Here is a 20,657-nt window from a genome sequence, read left to right on the forward strand (position 1 = left end):
TAATTCCACTTTCTTTCCTTTCCTTGCTTGGACTTACAGCTCTGATTTGTATGAATGAAAATTACTTATGTAGAGCATTTGATCACCAATACTCTTATACTTCCTTTAATTTATGATTTAGCATTTAGATAAAGCCTCTTACCAGAAGTCTGAGTTATATATTGGTGACATTTCTTTAGACCAATTTGGAATAACAATTTGAGTAAGATGGATTTAAAAACATCCATCATTTTCGCTGTTACTCTCTTCATTCTTGTTTATCATGGTGATGCAATAGTAGTGTCTGCCCCATAGACACAAGGCTGTACCAGTCCTGGTGAGACCTTTATAACTATGGTTCTTGAATATTTGGTTTCTTTACCATGGATGTTAAAATTCATATGTATGTGACATTTGCTGAGCTTCCTTTATATTTTTTTTTTTTTTTATTTGTGTACTTGCCCAACCCTACTCACACTAGTAGGCTTGACACTTTCCTTTCCAGTCTTGTGCTCCCATGCATGTGAAGACTAAAACCTTTGTATTCTTTGTCATATTATTCTGTGTCTTACATCAGACTTTCTGCCCCTCCTCTCCTTCCCCCACACCTTTTTTTCTTATCAGGAATGAGAGCAGCAGTGGTATGAACAGGTTGGGCTCAAGAGACGAAAAGTTTAATACAGTGAAGCTTGAGAAAACACTGAGGTTATTGAAAATGCAAGAAGAAAATCTTTCATACATTCTATTATTCAGCCTATTATGTGTCAATCTGCAAAGCTGGGCAGGGAGAAGTGAAACAGTACAGGAAAAGAGGAGGATACTGTAAATTGTGATTTAGACGGGTAGAGGACAAAGCCAAGGAAAACGTTTTTGGAGTAGAAATGGTAAGGTGCTTTCAGAGGGAAATCAGAATGAGGAAGATGTTCTCTCTGTATCCAGCACCCAGGATAGAAGCCAGTGTCGAGTTTGAGAAGTAAAAGTGTGTCTCTGCTATGTGCCATACTTCAGCTGGATTGGATTTTGTTCATCAGTCTCAACAGGAGGGAAACACCCCTCAGATTTAGGAGCTCTCAATCTAAACACCCTCTGGCCTGAAATTTTACTGATTTGGGAGGTCACTTTTAATGCTGTTTGCATAGCATCACCCTTAAATTATGCAAAGCTAAGGGAGATGTGTGGTTAGTCTCATCCTCTAAATCCAGTTAACTGCTGATATGCTCAGTTGCATCTGAAAGAAGAGGCTGCTCCAGTCCTGGTAGAATTCCCTCCTGAGTGAGCATCTGGACTTCTTACTTTTTGATTGGCGCTGCATTTCCTGAATCTGAGAAGTTTTATGCAAAGAGGGTATTTTTGTTGTTGTTGTTTGGTTTGTTGTTTTTGTGCTGTTTTTACCAGGAAGCACTGGTTTCGGCTAAACCTGGGCTCTTGTTCCTATTTGGGTAGGTAGTGAGAAAACAAAGCCCTAAGTCAGGAGCTGAAACTGAAATTTCGCAACAAGCAGAATCCCAAAGGTAGGACTGCGTTGTTCTTAGTAACTTTATTTTTTGTTCTGGCCTAACTCTAGCCATAGTCTGTGTCTTGCTTGCCAGATTTCCACCTCTAGGAAGATAATGGCTCCCAGTTCACCTGCTTTGGACTTTCAGGGCTACTGCTGAATCCCCCATATACCAGTCTTTAAAACACCTTTTCTCTAGCTTCATTCTTTTTCTACCGTTACTTAGTTTAGTCCTCTAGGGTAGCTGGGTCTGATGGGCTGTGGCTGTCCCTTCCCTGGCAGTGTTCAAGGCCAGGTTGGACAGGGCCTTGGGCAGCATGGTCTAGTGTGAGGCATCCCTGCCCATGGCAGGGGATTAGAACTAGATGATCTTAAGGCCCTTTCCCATCTTAACCATTCCATGATATGATCTGTGGCACAGACAACCTTAAAAAATGCCTTATTTGTTAAATGCCGATAACCAAGGTTACATTTGTTTACTTACCAAAATTAAGTAGGTTGATGCCAATGTATTTCTTCCAGGAGAAGGGGAACCTTAATTGGAGGTACCCACAGTGAGACACAACATCCTGAAGGGCTCCATAAAAGGCACTATTAGATAGATGCCACGGTGTGAGGGAAGGTGGCATCTCAATTGGAATTTAATGAAGAGAGATCTTATGGCTTCCTATCGTACCTAACCTCAGATAGGTTTTTTACAGACTGTTCTTTGCATTTTAAGTAATTGTCTGTTCTTAGCAGCAGTGCTGTTATCAGGTATCTGTGTGATCATTAAATAGTAACACAAACTAGGTCCTTTGCCTGTGAAAGACTTCTCAGGACAGAGACCTTGATCAGGATGCGGAGGAGCCATTGGATTTGGGTGGTCATAGCAAACTGTTTCTTGAGTAACGTTTTATGCAAGTTGAGTGTTTCTCTTCCTTCCAAAGTTTTCCCTTAAGCCCTACAGGAAAGAAAGTGGTTATGATGGACTCTTGAGGCAAATGATATGTGTCCATTTGTCTTAGGTAGCTCTCATGACTTATGGAAGAAGGATTTATATGAAGTAGCAAGTTAGGATCTGGTATTTCAGCAGGCTCTGAAATAGGGGCAGAGAACACCCCTTAATTTCCCCATAGAATAGTTAGGGTTGGAAAGGGCCTTAAGATATCTAGTTCTAATGTTCACTAAGTAGTGAGGAAACCCAACAACTTTTGCACATTAACTAAATTTGGTAAAGAGATGCCCTTAATCTCTAGCATCAGAAAATTTCCCCTATAGCTGTGCTTTGAAGGTTGAAATTAACTTATTTGTGATATAAACAAGTATTCATTAGGGGCTGAAATTGCTGGAAGCATTAAACATACATGCTCTGACCATCTACAGCAACAGTATTCCTCCCGACTGATGAGACTAGTAGTGAAAAGGGGGGGATGAGAGATGCAGTGGCTTATACATCTGAACTAGTCTATACTGGCACTCTTCCCTCTGCAGTAAAGCAATTTTGGGAATAAAATAAACTTATCAGAAATATTCCCTTTCTTGCATGAAAAGTGTATTACTCTGAGTATTTCAACAGATTGTTTGTCTTAAAATTTAAGTTTCTTTTAGAGCCAGAAAGGGTTCTTGCTGGTTAATTATACTCTGCCTCTAAAATTAGCCCACCACCTCCAGTTTTCTTTAAAGAAAAAACCTAAACATTTCCAAAGTTCTAGTTTTGGAGGTTAGCATTTATTGACTTCTTTGTTGTTATTCCTTCTTTGGGCATAATATTACTTAAATTTTCTGAAAGCACTCAAAAATGTGAAAACCTGGAAAGGTCTCTTTTATAGAGGTACATCAATATCTGTACGGTGTTGGCAGGTTTGAGTTATGTGTGGGTGTTACCTCACATTAATGAGGATAAATGTGATACCCCACATTTGAAACCAAATGTTTCCTCTTGTGCTCCCTCTCTGTCTGAACCTGTCAACTGCAGTATGTCAAATTTGATGGCTGAATTATGAAAGAAAAATATATCAGTAGAACTGTAGATACATAGGTGACAAGGTACAAGTTTCAGGCACTCATGTGAATAACAGTCATGCTGTTATAAATGGATGTTTTTTGTTTTTTTTTTTTTTTAAGCTATATTAATAGGTGTGAAGAGTCCTCCTTTTATTCTGTTGCTGTTCCCATAAAATATGGAAGAAATAATACAATAAGCCTGGGTGAAAACATAGGTTAAAATACTTGGTTTGTGGCTCATGATTTTTGGCAGTGGGTGCTGTAACATCTTCCCTGTCTGTCCTTCTGCAAATTAATATTGAAGCTGCACCTCTGCTCTATAGCTTGAGTACCCAAGTAAAGAAAAATAGCTCTACCTGTACCCCATGGGCTCGTATTTCTGTTGACATGAAAAGCAGCTTTTTAAGAACCCATGTTGAGAAACTGCTTACATTTCCCCACCCCTTGTTTTAGTAGCTTTCCTCTCTTCTTAAATTTTTGACTGTGTTCAGTCATGGAGATTTGCATTTTATTTTAAAAGGAGACCTTGTTTCTTGCTTCATTCTTTGTAGCGTCTCCAAAGCAATGAGGCATGACTTTTCATGGGAATGTGTTGGTTTGGTTTTGTTTTGTTTTTTTGTGTGTATATGTGTGTCAGAGATGTCTTGGGAAGGAATGTATTCCTAGAAACTGCAGGATTTGCCAGGACATCAAGCTTGGTTTGATAAGGGAAAACAAACAAAGTCTCTGTAGCTGTTTGAACTACAGATTGAAATGCAAGAGGCTGTAGAAGACCTCCTCTCAGAGGCAGCAGAGCTGTCTGGTCTCAGATGGGTGAAATAGTCATAGCAACTTCTCAGTCTCTGGGGATTTTTGCTGTTGAATCAAAACCAAAACAAGCATATAGATACTGCCTCTATATTGCTGCCTCCTGTGCATTATCACAGCCTTGCCCAAGTTTTGTTATGCTCTGAAATTTTTATCATCAATCTGCTGGCCAAAACACATTTGTTCTCACTTCTGAAGGTGTGTTGGAGTGCATCACCCTTTCTTTCCTATTTGATTTTTCCTGACTTTGCAGTTACATGTTTCTCCCCAACTGGACAACAACCACTGCATGCTCTTTGAAGCTATGTGCAGTCCTCCACAAATGCTGCATTCAGTCTGTCTTTGTGTCACTCTCCCTCTGACCCCTCTTTTGTCTCTCTTCATGGGCTACTCTCATAAAGGTCTGATTTAATAGGATGTAATTGCTCTTCTAGCCTTAGGGTCTTTTGAGTCAGTTTCCTCTCTTGTCAGGGAATGGATTTGGTAGGACTGATTCTTGTAAACGAAAGAGAGATGGAGAACAGACCCATTTTGGATTTAAGCAGGCTAAATGACTTTGTTCCCAAGCGCAAGTCCAGAATAGCAAAATGGGGTCAGTAGTACTGCCACCTCAGTGGATACAATGTATCATGTCTCTTGACCTGCACCACATTTGTTTGTATGTTGCTGTACGCTGTACTTACAAGAGGTCCCTTACTTTATTACAGCCTGCTACTATTGTCATTGCAAAGTCCAAACGCTGAGCTTCTCCTTGTTGGCATTCACCAGCGCTAATGGTGGTTATCATTCACCTCAAAGAAAACCACATTGAGGGGTTTGTTGTTTGTTAATTTGTTTTTCCCCAGCTTTGGTGAAAGGATGCTTGCTGGAATAAACTTTATAAACTCTTTAAATTGTTTTTATTTGTTTAGTCTCTGGGGCTAAGAGTGAATTTGCATTTTCTGGTTCAGTCAAATGCAGAGATGTTGGCTGAACTCCACACCTTCCAGCGTGATTTGGGTCAGTCTCATGCTCTACGATTATAGTTGGAGCAATGGGGATGAGCCTTTGCAGGTAGGGATTTGCTTGGCTGCATAATGCGTTTGTCATGTGTGACCAAATATTATCAGTGCTAGACTTTCTGCAGCTTGTCGGTTCTTCAGACAACTGTGAAGTTCCTAATTTCTTGGTGTAAAACCAGACAGCTTTGAGTACTCTTTCCAATATAGCCTCAATAATGTAGCTAGGGCCTGATATATGCTCCCACCTTCCCTGCATCTCCCAAAGACACTTGGGAAGGTAAATGAGAACTGTATCCATTGCAGTCAGGGCTTTTCTAACACAGCTGGGGCAGTTCTGCTTCTAAGACGTATTCTGCCTTTCAATATGAGTGTTTTGGGCTTTACCTGAGTCTCCAAACCTCTTCTTGAGGGGGTTGGATCTGCCTTGCCAAGCAAACATTAAAAATACCATCTAATTGCAGAGGCATTAGATGGCTCTTGAGATTGGAGAGCATTTACTCAGTGTTCATAAGGAGCACTGTGTAGGAAGGCATCAATTAGGCATTTATGGCAAAGTGGGATTTTCTGCACAGCATGCCAACAAATCACTAGCCTCTGAAGAATCTGCCTTTTACAGGACTTTCCATTACTTTTGTGAAAACTTGTTTTGTACTGTGGCAGCAGTTTCTTCTCTGCACTCCTCTGTTTAATATTTTCAGCTGTCTTTTTGGTTTGTTTTTGCTTCATCCTGCTCATTTAGAGTTGGGCAGGAATGCTGTGGTTTAACCCCAGCCAGCAACTAAGCCCCATACAGCTGCTCAGTCACTCCCCCTGTGTTGGCATGGGGGAAAGAATTGGAAAAGTGAAAATAAGAACCTATGGCTTGATATTAAGACAGTTTAATAGGGAAAGCAAGAGCCGTGCACAACAAGCAAAGCAAAACAAGAATTCATGCGCTCTTTCCCATGGGCAGGCAGGTGTTCAGCCATCTCCAGGACAGCAGGGCTCCATCATGTGTAACTGTTACTTGGGAAGACAACCGCCATCGCTCCAAATGTCCTTCCCTTCTTTTTTTCCTCCCCCAGCTTTATATGCTGAGCATGATGCCATATGGTATGGAATATCCCTTTGGTCAGTTGGGGTCACCTGTCCTGGCTGTTTTCCCCTCCCATCTACTTGACGATAGGGTGCGGTGAGAAGCAGAAAAGGCCTTGACTCTGTGTGCGCTCTGCTCAGCAACAAGGAAGACATCGTTTCTGTATTATCAGCACTGTTTTCAGCACAAACCCAAAACATAGTCCCAGCCAGCAAAAGAAAATTAACTCTAACCTAGTCAAAACCAGCACAAGGAGTTGGATCAGGGTTTTTCCTGTGGTCAGAGATACTGCTTCTCACTGGAATCCTGCAGCCTTTATGGGTTTCCCATTTGAATCTTTGTTTTCCATAGAGATAAGTGGTTTGTTAGTCCTTGTTCCTCTGGGAAATTTTTTAATCATTCATCAATAATCCTTTTCCACATCTCCCATGTCCAGTGCTGAGACCTTTACATAACAGGGCAGGAACATTTTGTAATGGAAAAAGACAATGGAATGCGTATGCTTATATTGGCTTGTCTTGATCTACTTGGAAATACTCAGAACCTCTTGCTGTAGTTTAAGTGGAATTAACACCCTTTGAGTGTACCTAGGAACTGGCAGCATGAGAACATTAAAAAGACTTCTGTGACTTGGTGGTCACATGCTTTTTATGGTGCAGCTTGAAAACTTGGTGCTCTCAAAAAGTTGCCAGAAAGTTATGCACTGGATCAAAGAAGCAGCTGTACGTTTGCTGCAGCAGTCTGTGCCTTCATCTGAATCTACTTAAGCATTTAACTGAATGTTTCCATGCATCTTCATAGGAGTTTGTGAAGTGTAAAAGTTGTAAAATCTGTCAGTACAAAGCTGGAGCAGAAAACTTTTTGTTAATCTTTTGTGAGTTTCTTACCTATTGCTTACAGAACTTGAGCACTATTCCAACTACTTCCTTTGAGTTATATAATTCATACTAAAATTTGATTTTTCTACCTCCCCTCCCCCCCCCCCCCTTTTTTTGTTTTCTTTCTTCTTAAAGTCAAAACTGGCTTTAAAAATCCACAAGTATTTCTCGCCAACTATTTTTACATAAATAGGCAAAGTGTGGACTTCTCTGTGAGGCTGCAGTTTTGAGAAGGCTTGGGTTTGCAATATTGAGAGCATGAAACATTGAGGCCCAGCCTGTTTAAGCACCGTTACAGGTATTTGTTTCTATATCTTTCCAAGTTTTTATCAACTTAAAACCTGTTTATAGCAGTCTTCAAGTATGTGATAAATTGAATGTTCAGGTGTTGTGTTCATTTAACTGTGTTGGTGTTATGAGAGCCTTGTGTATGGCCTGACTCTTAGAGAAATTGAGTTGCATATGGTTGTTTTCATATGCAGGACAACTGAATCCACATCCTCCACTGCTATCATCTAGTTATTTTAATTTTAGTTTCTTAATAATTAACTCTTCTAAGAGTAGTTATTTACTCATACTAGTGATGTAGAAGTAAATATTTCTTGTACTTTCAAAAAATGTTCATGAGATGAAATAGGATATGAAATCACACATGATGATCATAGCAGCAGTATTTTATAGGTAGTGACAGTGACTGCTCATGGTATAGTTTATCATTTGTTCTATATAATATCTTTTTAAAGATGTAGAACGAAATCTTAGCACTTTAAATGGAATAAAAGCACTAGAGGTATATCACTATACTACAGTAATACTGTTGCAACATATTATGGGAGATATTCTTACCCTTTCTCCTAAAAATAACACAAACTAAACTGCAAGTTGGTATATATTTTTGTAATAACTCATATGAATGTAACAGATTTTATTAGCAAGTTTGCTGAATCGAAGCAAAACAGAAAGGGAAGATAATAGTGTTTTATGTTGGCAGTGGGAACAATCATTGTCACCTAAGCTGGGATTTGGGAAAGAAAGCCTGTATAAATCTTACAGGTATTAAGATATGAGCTTGTGAAGCATAAATTCAGTCAAGGGGTGTTCAGAGAGGAGTAATGCAGTGCTGTCTGTGACCACTGTCCTGTGACCTGCCCCTCTGTTTGGCTGAGATGCTGTGTGGGGTGAGCAAATAAACCTTAGTTCACCCGTGCTGGCCTTACATACTGATCTGTTCTTAAGAAAAAATTAATAAACAAAGCCCTGAATCCTTTATAATTTACATTAAGGAATGGCAAGAGGATGTGTGTATATTCTAAGGATATGATTAAATGGGTTTTCAGTACTGAAAAAATTAATTAACCTCTGGTTAGTCTAAGCAAATATTGGGGGGGGGGGGTGTTGCAGAAGAAAATGCAAAGCTGGGAGCTGATAACTTAAGACCTATCAAGTATACTTTCTGGTAGCTATCTAAATTATCATCAACCAACTTCACGTTTCTCAAGATATTGCTGAACTGATGAATGGAGAGGTGGGACTGTACAGTATATAATGCCTTTATATGAAAGCTACCAAGCACCTGAGTAGCTGAGTCTCATATCTCTGTACTCATTCAAGTCCAGAGGCCTGGCAGGTTCTTAAGGAATACTGTAAAAGTTTTAGTGGCAAGTTGACTGCAAAAAATTTTATTTTCCAAAATCAATGTCCAGCTTGCTTTGGGTTTTGCTCATACTCACAGTGATTTACTACTCTTGCCATTTTGTTCATTATCTTAGCTTCTCTGAATCTAAAGTTCCCAGTCACAGAATCAGAGAATCATAGAATCGTTAGGGTTGGAAAGGACCTTAAGATCATCTAGTTCCAACCCCCCTGCCGTGGGCAGGGACACCTTACGCTAAATCATATCACCCAAGGCCTCATCCAGCCTGGCCTTGAACACTGCCAGGGATGGAGCATTCACATCCTCCCTGGGCAACCTATTCCAGTGCCTCACCACCCTAACAGGAAAGAATTTCCTTCTTATATCCAATCTAAACTTCCCCTGTTTAAGTTTTAACCCGTTACCCCTTGTCCTGTCACTACAGTCTCTACTGAAGAGTCCCTCTCCAGCATCCCTATAGGCCCCCTTCAGATACTGGAAGGCTGCTATGAGGTCTCCACGCAGCCTTCTCTTCTCCAGGCTGAACAGCCCCAACTTTCTCAGCCTGTCTTCATGCGGGAGGTGCTCCAGTCATCCTTGTGGCCCTCCTCTGGACTTGTTCCAACAGTTCCATGTCCTTTTTATGTTGAGGACACCAGAACTGCACACAATGCTCCAGGTGAGGTCTCACAAGAGCAGAGGAGAGGGGCAGGATCACCTCCTTTGACCTGCTGGTCACGCTCCTTTTAATGCAGCCCAGGATACGGTTGGCTTTCTGGGCTGTGAGCGCACACTGAAGCCGGCTCATGTTCAGTTTCTCATCAACCAACACCCCCAAGTCCTTCTCCGCAGGGCTGCTCTGAATCTCTTCTCTGCCCAACCTGTAGCTGTGCCTGGGATTGCTCCAACCCACGTGTAGGACCCTGCACTTGGCATGGTTAAACTCCATAAGGTTGGCATCAGCCCACCTCACAAGCGTGTCAAGGTCCCTCTGGATGGCATTCCTTCCCTCCAGGGTATCAACCGAACCACACAGCTTAGTGTCATCGGCAAACTTGCTGAGGGTGCACTCAATCCCACTGTCCATGTCAGCGACGAAGATGCTGAACAAGACCGGTCCCAACACCGATCCCTGAGGGACACCACTTGTTACTGTTCTCCATCTGGACATTGAGACATTGACCACAACTCTTTGTGTGCGGCCATCCAGCCAGTTCTTTATCCACCGAGTGGTCCATCCATCAAATTAATGTCGCCCCAATTTAGAGACAAGGATATCCACTTATTATAAGCCTCTTTTTTCAATTGAATTTTCCTCAGGAGCTCCTTATCCATCCAAGGAGGTCTCCTGGCCCTCCTGCTGCACTTCCTTCTGGTTGGGATGCAACACTCCTGAGCTTGCAGCAGGTGATCCTTGAATATCAACCAAAAGTCTTGGGCCCCTCTGCCCTCTACGGCTGTATGCCATGGAACCTTACTAAGCAGGTTCCTGAAGAGGCCAAAGTCTGCTCTCCTGAAGTCCAGGGCAGTGAGCTTGCTGCACGCTCTTCTCACTGTCCTGAGGATCTCAAATTCAAGCATCTCGTGATCGCTGCATCCAAGGCTGCCCTGGAGCATCGCATTTCCAACGAGCCTTTCCCTGTTGGTGAGCAGTCTCTTTGCATTGTAGTATTGAACAAGGGTGGAGCAGATTTGGTAAAAGCTCTAGTCTTCATTGCTAGGTAGGATTATTCAGAGTTTATCAAGTAGATATACTTTCCTGTAAATGCATTCATACAACCTGTTTCTTCTGCAAGCAGCCAAATACTAATTTTTCCACTCTTCAGGGAAGAAAATGCATAGGCGTAACCTCTTTAAAAGATTCCAGCTGTATGGGAGACTTAATGAATATGTATATATATTTTTTTCAGCGACATGAAGTCACGGATATGCACTATTTATTTTTGTGTTTCTGAGCAGTTATGCAAAAAATGCTTTGTTGTTAAGGGGGCTTTATTTATAAAATAAACTGGTGAAATAAAGCCTCATTCATTTTATTAATAGCAGCAGAAAAGGGAGGCACAAATGTCTGTCTTGTCTCCCACCCTGTCCCATGACTCTCTTTAATTGAAACTCCTACAACTGAAATCTAAAATAAAAGGGCTTTTCATCATAATAGTATACATGAAAGTGCCTGGATTTTTGACCTTTGTTTCTGTCCATTAAAATGCATGGTTATATAATTTAGTCTGTGCATGCAGGTACAAAGACTCTAGTGTTAGCAATCTGAACTATTATTAAAGGATCATTACAGGCAGATGATCCTTTCATTTGGCTTGATTTGCTTTGGATTGCTTGTTTACTTTGAAAGCCGATCTACAGATAAAAAATCAAAACACGCAAGTCTCCTGACCTTTCTTATGGCTCTAGGTTGTACAAAGAGAGCTCAGAATAAACATTTTGAGGAAGGGGAAGGAGAGAAAGGCTTCCTGCTTCTTGTTTAAACTGGAATGTCAGGTCATTTCTACCTTGTTAAGATTCCCCGCTCCTCTGTTATCTGTAGTGGAAAATGAGAGAAGAAAACAAGAAAATTGAGAAAGTAAGGGACTTCTAGTCCATAAGCATCAAAGTCTCCAGTACTGTTTGGAAAGTGCACTATACAAACCAGTTGAAAGGGAGACAAGTTATTTTAAGCTATCTTGGTTGCTCCCCTGCTTGATAGGCTGCTGATACAGCCTCTTGAACCCAATCTCTGGTTTATATTTGGCAAGTACAACAGGATCACTGGGTGCTCAAGCTACTTCTCAAAAGGGTAAAGCATTGCAAACACTCCAGCTGTTAGCTTTCCAGTGATGCCAATTCTTGGTTTTATTTGAGTGATGATATAGTCATTGCTATTTCATGCAGCAGTGAGTGACATGGAGAAATCCAACAGCAGTTCCTCTTCATAAGACACAGAAGAAACATTTATGTATATATCCATGTCTCTTAAACGCTTCACCTTGGTTGAACAACTTCTGGCCTTGAAAAATTCAGGTTAGATTTCATCTCTCTCCTCTTATCAGTGGGGAAGAACTCCCATGGATTTCTATGGGCAAGACTTTTTGCAGACCAGAAGTTTGGCAGGAAGAAATCTGAGAATAAATTAAAAGAAAGGGAATACAGCCAGAGAGGTGGGGAGATCTTTTGATTGCATTCTTTGGCAAAGTTTTCTTATTTTTCAGTTTAATATGTTGGTCTTGATCTCAAACCTCTATGTAGCTCTGGCAGATGAGTTTTGGGGAAAAATTAGTATTTTCCTCTTATGAAACAAGTCTTTCAGATATCAAAATGTCAGATCAATGTTTGTACTGCATTCTTCTAAAACAATAAAAATTACAGTTTATCCTGGCAGCTGCTATTCCTAGCACATCCAGGCAGATGATAATTAAATGCGATCTGAATTCATAGGAATTTAAGACTGAAAAACTAATAAAAATAAGCTTGCCATCCTTGTGCTAAGTATTTTTATAACCTCTTGGTTCTGACTGGAAACAGCTATTTTGTGAAATGGCTAGAACATGAAATAACACTGGGTAGGCTTTCTGATATTATAAATAAAAGCAGGAGCTGAGGTTTGCGATGATGAGATCTTGAAAAGCAATCATCCCATTGTAGTTATGCAGTCACATCCCTCCAGTAGAGTTCTACAAGGGACTGTTTATCACTGCTGAAATGATACAAACTCTTATCTTGAAGTAGGAGGAAACTTGAAGTTATTTTTCTGGCTGAATTGTGGGATTTTTTTTTTTCTGGTAATGATGTATAATTTCACAGGTTTATTAAAGTTAATTACATTTTGTGTTGCCTGTTGTTCTTCATCTGCTTCCACCTCTTTTCTGCCATTGCTTTTGGGAGACAATGGAGAGGTGCAGGAGCTTGTGAAAGAACTTTGATCATAACAAACTGGAATGTTACTTAGAATAACTTTTTCAGGCTTTTCAGCTCCAAGCACTGTGTTATTTTGCCATGTTCTCTGTTGGCAGTAGTTTCCACTAGTACAAGTGAAGTCAAACGATGATATTGACAGATCTTCAGTGGGAAATAAAGAAATGTCTGTGGCAAAGATGTGCAAAATGGGGAATGACTTGTGAATTTTAGTGCAGACATCCCTAAAAATATATTCCTAAGGATCATGGGGTGATTTTTTTGCCCTCAAATCAGGTAGTTTTCCAATGATACTTTGAGGTTTGTAGTAATCCATGGGTAGATGCTCCACAGTGACTGAGAAACTGTTAGGTCTCAGTATAGACTTTTATTGGAGCCAAGTGGTCAACATGCCCTAAAATGACAAATATCTCCAGCGATCTCTTTTAAACACTGTTTTCCTGTGTTAAAATTTGTACTAAACTAAATCCATGAAAGATATATTTATTAATTTTTAACCAAGGAATGTGTGTGTTCCCAGTTGGTACGAGGTAAGATGCAAAAGAGGTATCCTTCATTTGGAGGGAACAACTGGACCTCATGCATGATGAATGAAAAGAAAGGAAGTTTATTTTCTGTTTTTTCAGCAGCAGCTCCTGGTTGTTACCATTTGTCAGCTATCTCCAATACGTTGTTTTCCTTCTTGGAGAAAACAAGCCTTTTTCTCAGACCCCACTTACTTGAAAATATTTTACACTGCAGAACTAATCTTGCTCATAACTGCTGCTTGGAGGACAATGTATTTTCTCTTCCTATGCTCTGTTGGCAGATGGTGATCGTCAGGGAATTGAAGCATTTGGGTTTCCTTAGGTATTTTTGGTGGTGGCTGGGAAGACTGAAGCACTAGGGAGTGCTAAGATGTCCCAGCAGCTTCCTGTGCTGCTTTGTCCCCTTAAATATTACCGGTCATCTCAGTTTTCCGTCTTACTTTTGCAAAACAAATGTGTCATATTTAAGTGTCAAAATAAGCAGGGCTGTGTTTTCTCAGGGAAACCTGCTGGGGAGGAGGTTGGGGAATTGAAAAGCCAAGTATGTATCCTCAGTTGCTTCTGTTTTTTTCAGAAGTCTGGAAATTTGGGACCTCAAAGTGCGTATTTGGCAGCGTTTATTCCTGATACTGGGAGACCATAGCATCTGTATTTTCTGTTGTGTGTGCCCAGATCAGTGTGAGCAACAGAGCAGGTGATGGTTCATGGCCCCTTGGGTAACTAAAGCTTCTACCATGGTAACACAAGGGTTTGGGAGGATGAGGGCTTTCTTTCCTTTGCAGGTGGTGATAGCTGTCACCAGAAGATGATTTTTGCTATAGATCTTCCAGAAAGTTTGCTGCCTCTCTTTCGGGGGTCTGGTTCTTAACAGTTTCTCTCACTGGATCATCTGCAAGGAAAATCCTAAAAATGGAAGGTTGTAGTAATCTTTTTGAAGGTAACCTGAAGCTCCTTATCGCTCTTACTTCTTGCTACATTTGTTTCTCAGTACTGTAGGCAAGCAGTTATGTTAACATTTGGAGCCAGATCCTTGGGTGACATAAGGTAGCACAGCCCTATCTGTTGGTGAGATGCCATCTCCATGCTCTAGGAATACGGTCCCATTCTTTTAATGTTGTGATTTACCATAGTAAGACGATTGTAAGTTAACCATTCCTTAATGTTTTGTCCTCAAATAATGCAGATTAAAAAATAATGAAAGCTTATGCCAAAGCAAAAATAAATAAATAAATAAATGCTTATAGTAAATGCAAGCTGATGGGAGTATATGTGCTGTAGAATAGTGGATTTATATGTGGACTGCCAGAGGTGATTTTTTTTAATGCTAATCAAACCAAGTCAGTAAGAATTAGAATGGGCTTTATTAAGTTGAGCAACAAGATAAATGTAATTCCTTCAGGTGACTAATGTCTAAACAGTTTAAGGGTTAAAAACTCTCGCTGTGCTTTTGTTACCCCTAAGTAAGTGACAAGAATGATATGTTTTAATTTTCCACCACCTGTGAGCTAGAATTGGTGCTCAGCAGGCTTTTTGTATAAATCTTACATTGTAGTGCAGTGGACAGGAGAGATGTACTGAAGGCTTATTTCAGTGTCTTGAGATTTATTATATGCTGTATTCACAAAATTACGCAGATCAGCTGTCAGACTGTGGGTTTTCTGAATTAAGACTCGCTCTGATCTGAGAATAGAAATCAGTAATTATTCACTCAAATATTAGAAATTTGTGATTTTTAAAAGCTCCATAAGGAGTAGAAAGAATCCATCATCTAGAAAAACTTACCATAAACAACTTAATTCTGTTTCAGCGTTGTGGTTGTTATTAACATCAGTGTTTAGGTTTTCCTACAGTTCTGTTGGAGACCTATTTAGATTGTCCTGTATTTTTATCTAGAATGTTATTCCCCATAGCCTTGTTTCACAGAGCTATTAGTGTGAGGGGGGCCCACTGGTGACCAGCAAGAGGCCTTGCAAATTTGATCCTCCGTAAGTGTCATGTGTTTAGTTGTGGAGCTTTCTCATAAACCTTGCATAGTTTCCTAAACCTGAAGAAATCCTCCTTTAAAGTACATAGAAAACAGTTATACTTCCATCCTTAGGCAGGGGACTTTGCCTTGCTGGCCCATGTGGATAGCTCATGGTGGCGTAACTGGGATTTTCAAAATGCATGTCTATATTATGTACCTGTAGGGGAGGGCAATGGCAGGAAATGTGTCCCAGGAATAAATTCCTGAAGTTGTTTATAAAGATTGAAAGACTGTTACGTACAAAGGAAAAAATAATAAGTATGCCATTGTAAATCCATCAAAATAATCTCAGTACAAAGGATATCTGAATAATCAAAAAAGTATGTAGAATTTACATTTCTAATATGAAGTCACCTCTAGGAAAAATGTGCAAATAAATGTAATCTGGCAGTTTGAGAACAGAACTGTTCCAAGGTGTGTTGCAGTGGATTGAATTAAACCTGTGCTATTATTTGATTAGTGAATGACTGCTCCTAAATTATCCTTCTTTCCCTCTTAGAAGCAGCACCATCTACAGCAGTGAATGTCAGCAGGTAGAGGGGTGTTACCTCCTCTGGAATGGCAGAGGAAGAATGAAGTCTGCTTGCCAGTGCTGGCTATTCAGTTCATAGTTCTTTTTCAGATATGCTTGGGGGGGGGTGGGGGGGTGGGGGGCTTGCAGTTGGGTTTCTGTAGTGGGTCATCATGCTTCAAATTTTGCTATTATAAAGTGGTAAGTGGAGCATATTTCCATTCTGCTGTCAATTGATGAAGAGCTTTGTCTATTTAATATTTATGATTTTTACCAGAAACCTTCACTTGTGCAATTAAATTCAAGAAGGAAAACATCTATATAAAGCTGTGGTAGTGACTTAAAAATGATCACAGAAGAGAAAATTTCATTGCATAAACAAGGGCAGGCTAAAAAAGGCACACCTTCAACTCGTCACTTCTAAAATTTAGAACTAATGCAGATGAATCATAGAGTCATAGAATAGTTAGGGTTGGAAAGGACCTTAAGATCATTTAGTTCCAATGCCCCTGCCATGGGCAGGGACACCTCACTCTAAACCATGGCACCCAAGGCTCTGTCCAACCTGGCCTTGAACACCCCCAGGGGTGGAGCATTCACATCCTCCCTGGGCAACCTATTCCAGTGCCTCACCACCCTTACAGTAAAGAACTTCCTCCTTACATCCAACCCAAACTTCTCCTGTTTAAGTTTTAACCTGTTACCCCTTGTCCTATCACTACAGTCCCTAATGAAGAGCCCCTCCCCAGCATCCCTATAGGCCCCCTTCAGATACTGGAAGGCTGCTATGAGGTCTCCACGCAGCCTTCTCTTCTCCAGGCTGAACAGCCCCAACTTCCTCAGCCTATCTTCATACAGGAGGTGCTCCAGTCCCCTGATCATCCTCGTGGGCCTCCTGTGGACTTGTTCCAACAGTTCCATGTCCTTTTTATGTTGAGGACACCAGAACTGCACACAATACTCCAAGTGAGGTCTCGCAAGAGCAGAGTAAAGGGGCAGGATCACCTCCTTCGACCTGCTGGTCACGCTCCTTTTGATGCAGCCCAGGATACAGTTGGCTTTCTGGGCTGTGAGAATGCTGAATGTGTTAACTTTGTACATCGCTTGCTGGTGGAAGAGTTTTGTGTTAACTGGCTATGAGCAGTGAGCTTTGGGATAGGACAGCAGTGTTTTCCTAAGTATGTTCTTTAGGCCAACTGCTTGCTTTACTGACAAGAAGCTTTGTCTGTTTGCTCATCAAAGTTTTGTGAGCAGAGAAGCTCAGTTCCACCCTGTCTTCTGCATCCTCAGCAAAGCCATCACCTGGTGCCCACTTATAACTGAGTATTACAAGTGATGAAATCTAAGCTGGGGAAAATGCAATGTGGGTTTTTTTGTTTGTTTCTTTGTTTTCTTTTCCTTGGTTGGTTGTTTTTTGTTTGTTTTGTATGTTTGCTCATTAGGAAAGCTTGGTCTGGGATCTTAAAACTGAATTTGTCCTTAAATGAAGTAGCTTTGGGATGTGTAAACTGAACGCATTTACTGTGTATGAGTCCTCAAGAGTAAATCTGGGAATGCTTGTGCTTCATGGTATAAAACCTTTAAAGTGTGCCCTAGGCAAAATGGGCTGTTTGTTTTCCTGAGTACCTTTTTGTATAACTTATGCTTTTATATGTACAAGGAATGTCTTACACAAAACACATATATAGTAAGTAACTGGATGATTGAAGAGGTGAGGCTTGATGTCAGTAAATTCAAAGCAGCAGTTCTAGTGAACACACACAGTGATTGGTTTCAAATTAGCTATTGTACCCAGGATAGAAAGGTTGGAGTTGTTATTCCTGTATGCTGTGGCTGTACCTCCTTGTATCCAGTGGTGAGCAAAAAAGTGCCCTGAAATAGTGTATTTGGCTTTACTGAGAAAGGAGTTGAAATTAAACCAAATAGTATCAGCACAACATGCCTTAGGATCTTGGTTTGTCCCCACGTTAAGGACTCCATGCAGTTCTGATCACATCAAAAGCGTGTACAGTGAAGGTTCAAGATGCAGTGAAAGGGATGTTTGGAGGTATGGAATAACTTCAGAAAATGCTAGGAAAGAGGCAGTGAAAGAACAGGGAAATTATAAAGATTATAAATACTGTGGAGAAGCTGAATAGGGATGGAAAACACATCAGAATAGAAGGAGGGTTCCATCATCCAGGAATCATGAGGCACCAACAGACCTGAACAGACAACAAGCTTCAACAGCAAAAATGCATTTTTATTTTTAGTGGTGAAATTCATGCTAATAGGATATATACAGCTAGAAACATAAACAGGCTAAAAAGGAGATTAGGTATACCTAAGCAGGGCAGCTGTTGCACCTCTTCCCTTGCAACCTGTTGTCTTTGTACTGGAACAAAATTCCTTCGAGTGCAGTAATGAAACAACTAACACAGGAGCTGGATGTGCAATTCAGGCAGAAAGTGTTTGGTGCCAGGCATGCAATGGAAACACTACCTGCTGTTCAAACCTAGTAATACAAGAGAAATGGAAATTTGCTACAGAAGTCATATCAGTTCTGGGTGGTTTATGCTCAAGGGAAGAAACATCAGTCGAACTCCATACACAAATTTCACATAATTCTTTGCAAAGTGTAGAAACACTTTACAACTTAAAGTATGAATTTATTCCTAAGGGAATATTCATTCTGGAAAACAGTATTTTTAGTAATTTGACAGTTATTAACTTATATGACATTTGTTTTACTGTTTTTGCTATGTGCAGGGTATTTAGAATATGGTGGCTTCTGAGATTGTATCACTGCATGTCCTTCCTGGTCCCTTGAAAATTTTGAAGTGTAGGCTTCTGTGGTGTTTTAAGAACCAGCAGGGCAATACACTGGATCTGCTTTTGGTGTGGCTTAATCACTACTGTGTTTCTTTTGAAATAGGTGTTTTACCAACAATTCCTCCCTATTTTCCCCCTCTGGTTAAGCCTAATGATTGCCATATAAACTTAACCAGCACAGGTTGGGAGCAGGTGCGAACTTACCTGTTCAACATCATAGCTTCATATAAGGATATAATGAGAAAAAAGATTAGGTTTCCTAATGACAGATGATTGCTAATATGCTGAAAAATTACTGCAGATCTCTCCAGGCTGTTTTGAGTTCTAGTGTCATTCTGTCATAGTCAGGACTGAAAGCTATGAAAATGCCCCTAGTGATGTCGAAGTTTTCCATGTCATGAAAGTCAAACAGACCAGAATGAAGAAAAAAGGACTGAGCCAATTTTTCTAAAATCACTTGTTGCTACCATGTGTCACAGCTTTAGTAGTTAATTGGCAGTTGTCTCACCCTGGTGAAGGGAGTGTTGCCTGCCAGCAGGCCATGACTTTTATCTGCTCTGAAGAATTCTTTGAGTGCTTAACATGTGTCGTCTCTGTGAATTGCACCTTCTCTGTTCCAGATGGTGAGTTTTGCACAAAGTTTTGCTGTGAAGCAGACTTTGCCCAGCGTATATTGGTGCTATCTGGAGAAATGGACAACCTAGTTCCTCTTTAAGGCTTACATCACAAAACCAGTGTTTTCTGGTGGGGAGCAAACACCTTCTAAACTTACCTGGTGAAGAGCTTAAACTTTGACTGCTGGGTTGTTAATGAAAGAGCATGATGGGTTGAGCAACATAGCCACTCACAGGGGTGTGAGTGGCTAATGACATACTAAAAAAAAAAAAAAAAGGGACCCAAACAACTGTGGAACTGTGAAACATGGGATCTTCCAGCTGTACCAGAATATAGACGGTGTGCTTCTCATATGCCACTGGACAGTAACATAAGGCAGTCTTATTTCAGAAGTTTCATCCATCAGTACATGATGTAGGATTTGGGATTAAAACTGCTCTGAATTTAGAGGCTGCTTACTGAAGGAGTGCTCCAATCTTGTCTTCTACATAATTCCCAGGAAACGGGAATTATTCATTTGGTAAATTCAGCTGAAGAGACTCTGCAAATTAAAAATACTGATATTTATCAACACTTGTCATTAACAAGGAGTCATTATCAAGGCCACATGCTAAGTAAATTACGATTTTCATTTGACTTGCACAGTACCTGTGAAATGTGCCAATCTGTCCCAAAGCAAGTCACTCCCTTCTGGATGGACAGGCGTTACTATTTGGACAGTGACACTTGGCTATCTTCTTGTGTGGTCAGAACAGAGCAGTTTAGAGCTTCCCTCCAATTCATCAACTTTTGATCTTAAAAAAAAGCAACAACCTCTAGGTCACTTCAGCATGCCAAACATGTGTCTGGTCTAGAGCAGAACTAATGCTTTTTACTCTTTGGCTAATTGATCTCTATCTTTGAAGATTTTTTTACTCTATGGCCTTTTGGAATGACTTCCTGATCATAGTTAGCTGTAGGTTTGCCACATTGTCCATTCTGTGTGATTTTTCTTGATCTGTATTCTGAATTTCCAGGTATGATGGAGATTTCTGACAGGAGCTTATAAAAGACTCTTCTCATGCAATAAACAAAGCATTGCATGGAGAAATGAAATTTTAAGCTTCTAACTTTTTTTTAATGAAAATTATTTTGTGAAAGATATGATTTATATGCCAAGCAGTATCAGTGTTCAACTTGATGTATGACTTGGTGGTTTATTAGTGTTCTTCATATTAAAGAGTGCATTAATGCCACTGTAAGGGTCAGATCCTCCAGGTTCCTTCCCCCAGTGCCTGTGCTGCACGTGTTAAGCTTGGCAGGTATGCTGGGGAGAAGTTTGAAGCACCCACGGATCCCCAGGGAGTTGAGTTTGTAGTGAGCTAAAACTTGGACTCCAAGCCTTGCTTTGCCTGTGCTTTTCTGCAA

The 20,657-nt window shown here is 40.5% G+C and overlaps 1 protein-coding gene across 6 annotated transcripts in view; it reads left to right on the forward strand.

Annotated features, from left to right (window-relative positions):
- PRKG1 (protein kinase cGMP-dependent 1) overlaps window positions 1–20,657 on the forward strand; it is a 492,239-nt gene that overhangs the window by 69,491 nt on the left and 402,091 nt on the right. The gene's annotated exons all lie outside the window — the stretch shown is intronic.

The sequence above is a fragment of the Pezoporus occidentalis genome, unplaced genomic scaffold (assembly GCF_034315485.1).
Source record: "Pezoporus occidentalis ecotype Australia unplaced genomic scaffold, CSIRO_AGI_Poc_V1 ctg54, whole genome shotgun sequence".
In the NCBI taxonomy this organism is placed as follows: domain Eukaryota; kingdom Metazoa; phylum Chordata; class Aves; order Psittaciformes; family Psittacidae; genus Pezoporus; species Pezoporus occidentalis.